This window comes from Dasypus novemcinctus, chromosome 18, assembly GCF_030445035.2.
Source record: "Dasypus novemcinctus isolate mDasNov1 chromosome 18, mDasNov1.1.hap2, whole genome shotgun sequence".
Classification (NCBI taxonomy): Eukaryota; Metazoa; Chordata; class Mammalia; order Cingulata; family Dasypodidae; genus Dasypus; species Dasypus novemcinctus.
The window spans coordinates 86984572-86992912 of record NC_080690.1 but is presented as its reverse complement, the minus strand read 5'-3'; positions in this window follow the sequence as shown (position 1 = coordinate 86992912).

The following is an 8341-nucleotide window of genomic DNA, read 5'->3' as shown; positions in this document are numbered from 1 at the left end:
TCTGAGGAAGCTGGGAGGGCTCAGATGAGCCCTAAATATGGGTGCCCCAGGACTCCCTTCAGTCCAGAAAGAGGATTGGGTTCTGCTGGAGTCCTCCTGGGAAGAATCGGCTGCAACAGAAGGTCTAAAAGAAAATTCTCGGAATGAAAAACTCCAAACATAAAAAAGGTAAAACTCCCGTGGAGGGGGGCATAGTGTCAGGAAAACCAAACTTTAAACATTAGAAGGGGAGCCTGATCAGCTTCTAAAAAAAGGATCCCCGTACCTCCAGAAATTCAGGGGGAAGCCATCTCCTCCAGGTCTGCAAGGAAAGGGGAAACAAAGCCTGATATTTAGGTTTAGCTAACTGTAGGTTGACATCTGTTCCACCTTCGCTAAGATAATAAGGTCTGATTACAGGGGGAAAGGACGTTAATGGGTTTAAGTCTTCATGCATCCTGAAAAATTGGTCTGATTTGGAAAATCTTGGTTACAGGAAAATGAATTAGTCTTTGTAATAAAAGCTTGGTCTGAATATAAGTTAAACAGTGAAAAAGTTTAGCCAGAAATAAGACTTTGTTTTGGTGCTGGATTGCAAATCAACTTGCTTCTTAAACAGCAAGAGTAAGCAAAAAGTCCTGTTCAGAGTTTGGTGTTGGAAGTTTCCTCTTCCTAAGGTTGCAATAGTTGCTCAGGGGTGGCCATGCTGGAGGGATAAGAATTATGAATCAGATTGATGGGCTTTGTGCTTCTATCTGTGTTTATTCGAAGCCAGTGTGTGTTTTCATGACTCCAGATAGTAATGTTAAATTGTGTGATTGTGTGAAGTAGTAAACTTTGGTTAAGCTGGAGCCCTCCCTTGCCACTGGCAAAAGAGTGGAATGATTGTCATTTATAAAGCAGACCATGGAGTCTGAATGTGTGCATGCTTGGGAATTCTCCATGTCTGCGCGGTGCACCCAGGTTTATAAAATCAGGCCCCAGCAGGATGGCTGGGTCATAGAACGATAGGTTAAATCATGACCCTGCCAAGACAGAGGTCCCCCAGGAAAGCGCCAAGCCTTGGGAAGCTTCTTTGGGCCATTTTGGCAGCCTGGGGCTTGCCTGCCATTGCCTTCTCCCACCTCCTCCCCTAGAGGGATGCATGGCAATGGCAGAGAGCCAAGGGCTTACCCCTCCCAGAGGATCCAAGCCTTTGTAAACCTCATTCCTGTCCAACCACACCCAGCTACTTGAAAAAAAAAGTAAAAAGGTGCTGGGCAGAGCCAAAATGAATGCAATGGAAGTTCCTTCCCAGGGTGGTCAGCAGGTCTGTGCAAAAATGCTTTAAAATGTTTTAAAAACTGTAAAACTGGTAAAGTACCTTTGTCTAGTAAAAAAAAAAAAAAAAAGAACTATTGCCTCAGAGACCCAGAGCCTATTACCTGGAACAATGAACCTCTAATCACTTAATAGCCTGTTGATGGCTGGTTTAACTAGGAAACTGTCAGACAATAAAGCCATAAAAAAACTGTAGAGAAAAAAACAGTTTGGCATGGCAACTTCATGCTAAATTTAGTCAGCCAGTCTCCCAGTGCCCCGGTGATGTGGGCTATGGGTGGGAGGCTCTTTGTCTCTTCAGAGATAACCTAAGCTCTCTGACTTGTGGGTGTGATGGTAAGAGGCTGCAGTCCTGCCCTTGGTAACAAGGGCAAGAACTCCAGTCCCAGGAAACAGTTTAACAATGCAAGGTCTATAAACTTTAAGTATTTAGGGGAAATGCAAACTAAATATGCTAAAAGCTTACCTAGAATGTCTGAAGTCCATGCTAAAAGCTTACCTAAGATGTAGAAGACATATATGCTAATTGAAGCCTATTGAGAACTGAAACAAAGGGACCATTTGGCCTTTCCTCTCTGTATAAAAGGGATTCAAAAATCTTGTTTGGGGCTCGGGAATGAAACAGAAATCTCTCAAGTCTGTCCGGCCATCAATAAACCATTTTTCCTTCTCAAAATCATTCCTGAGTCCCGGCCTCTCTATACGCAAATAATTGAACCTCTCTCAAATTCTACAACACCGGAAGTGCAAAAATATATAATTCTTTTGTTTTAATCTGTGCTTAAATTTTGTGTTCAACTCTGAAATCTACATAACTTTATCAGTTTGCTTGTGCCTAGAAAATGAAATTTAAAGTTCACCTGTTATAAGTTGAATGATGGTAAAAGGTAAACTGAAAATGAATCTTTAAATGCCAATACTGTCTTGCTGGTAAATTTAACGCATAACTCATGAGTAAAATTTATTTAGTTACTGAAAAAGGTGGAAAAACTGCACAGAATTTGTTACTAATAAAATTATTTTAATTCCATAATTGATAAATGAAGATACCCAAAATAATTTTAAGTACTTTCTAAAAACTGCAAGTTTAAATCATTGTATAAGTACCTTTATATATATATAAAATCTAATAACTGAAATTATTACAGTGGAGTAAATGTAGCCTAAATTTCAGCTATTGTAGTAGTAACCTTAAACTAATTTACCTCTGTTTATGTCTACTTCACGTTTATCTAGTGCTTACTATAATAACAGTAATTATAACTTAAACTTATAGTTATTTTATAACTAATTTCACTCCTAGACTTCAACTATTGTAATGGTAATTATAAACCTTTGCTTAAGGTGGGTCTAACCCACCCCTTGCCTCTGCTTATAATTCTACAGCAAAGAAAAAATGTATCAGAGCATTAGAAACATTTTGGTTATAAGCCATTAATTAAAAGGGGCCACAAAGGGGGAAACCGTGAATCCTTAATTGTTAGAAAGAAATCTTCTGGAAGAAAATAAGGCTCACCCAATTGTGGAGAAGAAAAGAATTTATTCTCAATCTTGCAAGAAGGGGCTATGGGTGGGAGACTCTTTGTCTCTTCAGAAATAACCTAAATTATCTGTGACTTGTGGGTGTGGGATGATGAAAGGTTGCAGTCCTGCCCTTGGTGAGCAGGAGACAGTTTAACAATGCAAGGTCTATAAACTTTAAGTATTCAGGGGAAATGCAAAGCAAATATGCTAAAAGCTTATTGAATGCCTGAGGTCCATGCTAAAAGCTTACTAAGATGTGGAAATATATGCTAATTCAAGCCTATTGTGAACTGAAACAAAAGGACCATTTGGCCTTTCCTCTCTGTATAAAAGGGACTAAAAAATCTTGTTTGCTAAAATAAGAACAAGGCCTAGAGCAACATTGTGCCTGGGAATTTCCTCCTGTCAGCCTTCATGTTACTCAAATGTGGCCAGTCTCGAAGCCAAACTCAGCATGTAAATGCAATGCCTTCCCCCCAGTGTGGGACATGACACCCGGGGATGAGCCTCTCTGGCAACGAGGGACCACTATCAACTACCAACTGATGATGCAACTGGAAAATGACCTTATACGGAAGGTTCAATGCGGATCAGCAGAATATCCATGTCTACATAAAATACCATGACTTTAAAATGCTGTTTGACCTAAAGTAAGGGGGAAATGGAAAGGAGAAATGAGTTTATATGGCTATGAGTTTCTAAAAAAGAGTCTGGAGGCTGGCAGAAGGATTGCCCTCATGCACAACTGAGCAGAGTCAGAGAGACAGATAAAGCAGATACAACCCCCAGATATTGGTTCCTTTGAGGGCTAAAGAGACCCATGGGAGTTATGGTCATGGCCGATGGGGTTAACTACCAGGGCAGATGGCCCCTCTTTGGAAATGGTGTTTATGTGTGATGAATCTGGACTCAGATGGGATCTCCCTTCATAAGACTTTCATGCTAATGTGCTGGAGGTGCAGTTAATGTTGGGGTTTAAGATATATTCAGGGGATTTGAATCTCTGGACTGACAATGTGATAGCCAGGTCCTGAGCCTCAACAGACTCCAGCACCTACAATCTGATTTATTGGACTTACCACACTCAGCTAAGATGGAGTTGAAGAAGGACAACCACCACACCATGGAGCCTAGAGTGATTACAAATGAAAATGGGAGGATTGCATCCAGCATCCATGTGGAATCTGAGCCTCCTCTTGACATAGAGGTGCAATGGACACAACCAATCCAATGTCCACATAGAAGAGGTGGCATTGGATTGGGAAAAGTGGACATGGTGGACGATGGGTATGGGGAAAGGCAGGAAGAGATGAGAGGTGGAGGCGTCTTTGGGACATGGAGCTGCCCTGAATGGTGCTTCAGAGGTAATCACCGGACATTGTAAATCCTCACAGGGCCCACTGGATGGAATGGAGGAGAGTATGGGCCATGATGTGAACCATTGTCTATGAGGTGCAGAGGTGCCCAAAGATGTACTTACCAAATCCAATGGATGTGTCATGATGATGGGAACGAGTGTTGATGGGGGGGGAGAGGGGGGGTGGGGGGGTGGGGTTGAATGGGACCTCACATATATATTTTTAATGTAATATTATTACAAAGTCAATAAAAAAAAAAATCTTGTTTGGGGTTCTGGATTCAAACAGAAAGTCCAGCCGGCCGTCAATAAACCATTTTTCCTTCTCAAAACCATTCCTGAGTCCTGGCCTCTCTATACTCAAGTAATTGGACTTCTCTCAAATTCTACAACATTTTTGGTGACTCTGGTGGGACAACAAACGAAGGCCAGAGATGGTAGCATTTTGCTGCCCCTTCCAAATCCCCGAGGAAGCCAGGAGGACTCGGGTGAACCCCAAATCTGGGCGCCCCTGGATTAAATTTAATCCAGAAAAGATGTAGGCTCCACCAGAATCTTCCCAACAAAAATCGAGAGCAATGGAAGGTCTGAAGAGAAAGATTCTGGGAACGAAAAAGAACTCCGAACATGGAAGAAGGTAAGACTCCCCGGGTGAGCACAGTCTGGAAGGTCCTAGCTTTAATTGCTAGGAAGGGGAGGCTGATCACCTCCCGAGAGAACCCTAGTAGCCCCAGAAGGCTGGGGGGAAGCCGTTCTCTCTAGGCTTGGGAAAAGGAGAAAAACTGGGAAAAAGCCCTGGTGTTTTGGGTTTGTCTAACTGCATGTTAGAATCTGGTACTAGTCTTATATCCACTAAAGGAGTGGAGTCTTGATTTTAATAGGAAGGGCTGTTTATAGGTTCGAGTCCTAATATCCTGGAGAAAAACCAGGAAAAAGTCCTGGTGTTTTGGGTTTGTCTAACTGCATGTTAGAATCTGGTACTAGTCTTATATCCACTAAAGGAGTGGAGTCTTGATTTTAGTAAAAAGGGCCATTTATAGGTTCAAGTCCTAATGTCCTGGAAATTGGTCTAGATTAAAAAAAACAAAACTTGGTTACAGGAAAATGGATTAGCTTTTCTGGTGGAGCTTGGTCTGGGTGTAAAGTTTAAACAGTGGAAAAAGTCTAACTAAAATCTTTTGTTATGGTGCTAAATTGTGAATGAATTCGCTTTATACCAAATGTTAAGTGTTCTGAGGTTTGTGATGGCTGTGGGGGCAGCCATGGTGAAAATATATATAAACTTGTGGGTCAGATTAGTAGCCTTTGTGCTTCTGTCTGTGTCAGCTCAATGCTAGTGTTGGAGTTGTGTCCTTATTACAGCTGAGCTGGAGCCCTCCCTTGCCATTGGCAAGGGGGTGAAATGATTATGGGGCAAAACTGAGGAGTCTGGATGTTTGCGGAGTCTAGATGTTTGTGCATGCTCTGCTGTCTTGTCTCTGGTCTGCCCCTTTGCTGGGGCTTGGAGGCCATCTTTGTCCGCGCCATGCACCCAAGTTTGTTGGGGCTGCCCCAGTCAGGGTGGCTGGGTCCCCTGGAGAGTTGCTGAATTTGAGTAGGTTCTGTCTGCCCATTTTGGCCTGAAAGCTGGAAAGGGGGGAGCGGCTTGCCCCTTTCCAGTGAGTCCACACCTTCTATTCATAAGCTGCATTCCTGTTTGACTGTTGTGCACCCGACTGCCTGGAAGGGGGGGAAGTGAAGGGGGTAAAAAGCAGAATCAGAATAAATGCAGTAAAGTTCCCTCCCTAGGGTGTCAAAGCCAAAATACCTTTGCATTCTGCCCAGGTTCTTAGAAGGTATTGTAGTAACTTTAAGTAAGAGAATGTGTTCTGTGAAGGTAAAATTTGTCTTAAGGGTATAAATAATTATAAAAGTTTTACAAAGCATTGTTTAAATTAAGGTATTTAAAGGTGTTATAAAATTAATAGGTTTTTAAAAAATTAATAAAAACTGTAACTAAGAGTTAAAATCATTTATAAATGCATTTATATTATAAAACAGTGGAAAGACAATAACTGAAATTATAGCTGGGTGAAGTTAGCCTGAAACTATTATTTAAGTGTAAATTCTAAACTAACCTTTCCTATGTTTATGGTTACTTCAAGCCTAACCTCACCCTTTGCCTTTGCCAATGGTTATTTCATAATTGAGAAGAGCTGGGACATCACTGTCTCCTCTCCTGGTATTAGTAACCCTTTCTCTCATGAATTCAAGTGTAAACTAAATAAATTGCTGCCTGATGGAATAAGGTTAAGTGACCACTGGAGTTTTATTATCTCCAAAATCAAAAAGGGGGGTGGAGGGGGAGAAGTCTCCTGCCTTGACAGTCAGTGTTCCTAAGAGTGGCAATTCACGAGAGAAACCAGTCTGTCTCCCTGAGGCTTCAAATAGCCTCGTAAATATATATAAAATTAATCTTGTTGCTTATCCAAAATTCTGCTAAATTCAAAGTAAAATATAAAGTTCTGAAACAAAAAATAGTGCTAAAGCATTGAGAACATTTTGGTTACAATCCATTAAGAAAGAAAATTCTTGTGTAAAACTGCATAGTCATAGTATAAAACTGCACAGTCAGTGCAAATTAAGAAGAGTTTCAAGAGTCTTTGAAATGTTTTGCAGTCACACTTGTTTTGTAAGAATTAGGAGTTTAAAGTAACTAAAGTTATGTTGTTGTGTCAAACTATTCATGTCTGCCTATTTGCTCAAATTGTTGAGGTTAAATATGCGGTTATAAGTAATATATTTCGGGACCCCAAATTAAGCTAAACAGTATATAAAATAATGCAAATTATAAATAATATCAATGAGTTTTGTTTCTGTGTCTAACTCTTTGTGTCTGCCCATTTGCTCAGTGTATGTCTTCATACATCAGGATAATAATATCAAATTAACAAATGAAAATTCTTAAAAGAGCTCTATTCAAATTGTTAATTGAATATGCAGTTATATATGTAAATAAATATTCTTAAAGCCCAAATTAAACTAAGCAGGATGAAAAAGTCATAGAAATCTGATTATAGAAACAATTGGGAAAGGGCCTCCTCTTTGCAAGAGAATTTAAAGGCAAGACTAGGTATAGCAGATTAAACCTATCTACTAGGCTAGGGAATTAAGAATCAGTTTGCCTGGTAATTTCCCAGTTTAAACCTTTTGTCAGCCATAAAATGTAAAAAAACAAAGATTAGGTTAATTTTCACATAAGAAAAATGTTGATGTAACCTGGCAGCCTGCAGCCTCAGTCTCCCACTCCTGGGTTGGACAGCAGTGGAGGAGACCAGTTTAGGCCAGTCCTATGGGCAGTGGAAGGATGCCCAAGAAGGAGCTAAGTTGGTGCCATTTCAGCACTAAATTCTATTCCTTATTTGACAAAGGGGAGCAGGTAAAAACTAAAATGGTTGGAATGTGATAGAGGAAGCAGTTAAATCACAAACTTTTGCATGGGAAAGTTAAATCTCAGATAAGATGTAACTTCTGAAGTATCCAATCTATGGAAAAACAGAGGAAAAGCTTGCATGCTAGGCTTAGGGGTATAAATTATGTCATTTTTCTTTGCTCGGGGCACCAGCCATATCTGGCTCTGCACCCCTTCTTGCAAGACTGAGAATAAATTATTTTCTTCTCCACAATCTGGTGAGCCTTATTTTCTTCCAGAAGATTTCTTTCCAACAAAATAAAGGTAATTAGTGGCTCTAGTAAAAAATTTTAGTAAGTAAAGGAAAGTCCATAAAAACTATGAAAAAATCTTTCCTGGGTTATGATTTTAAAAATTACGTAATTGTGTAATGTGTTTTAAAACCTGGTAGTCAGTATGCTTTTAAATTATTAATTTTCATAACTTAAAAGAAGTTTTTAGCTTCCTGTAAGGGAAAAAGAGAACATTCCTTGCATAAATTATTATGGTTTCAATTTTATTTAACTTGAGTGTAATCTCCCATAGTTAATTTATAAACTAAATTAACATATATACAAAATCTTTAGAGTAATAAAAATTTTAAGTTCACATTACAAAATCTTTAGAGTAATAAAAATTTTAAGTTCACATTAGTAAAATTAAGCTAAAGGAAAAAGACTGTAGATATGCTCTCTTAAATAAATAGAGTAAATTTCTTTAGTAATTATAAT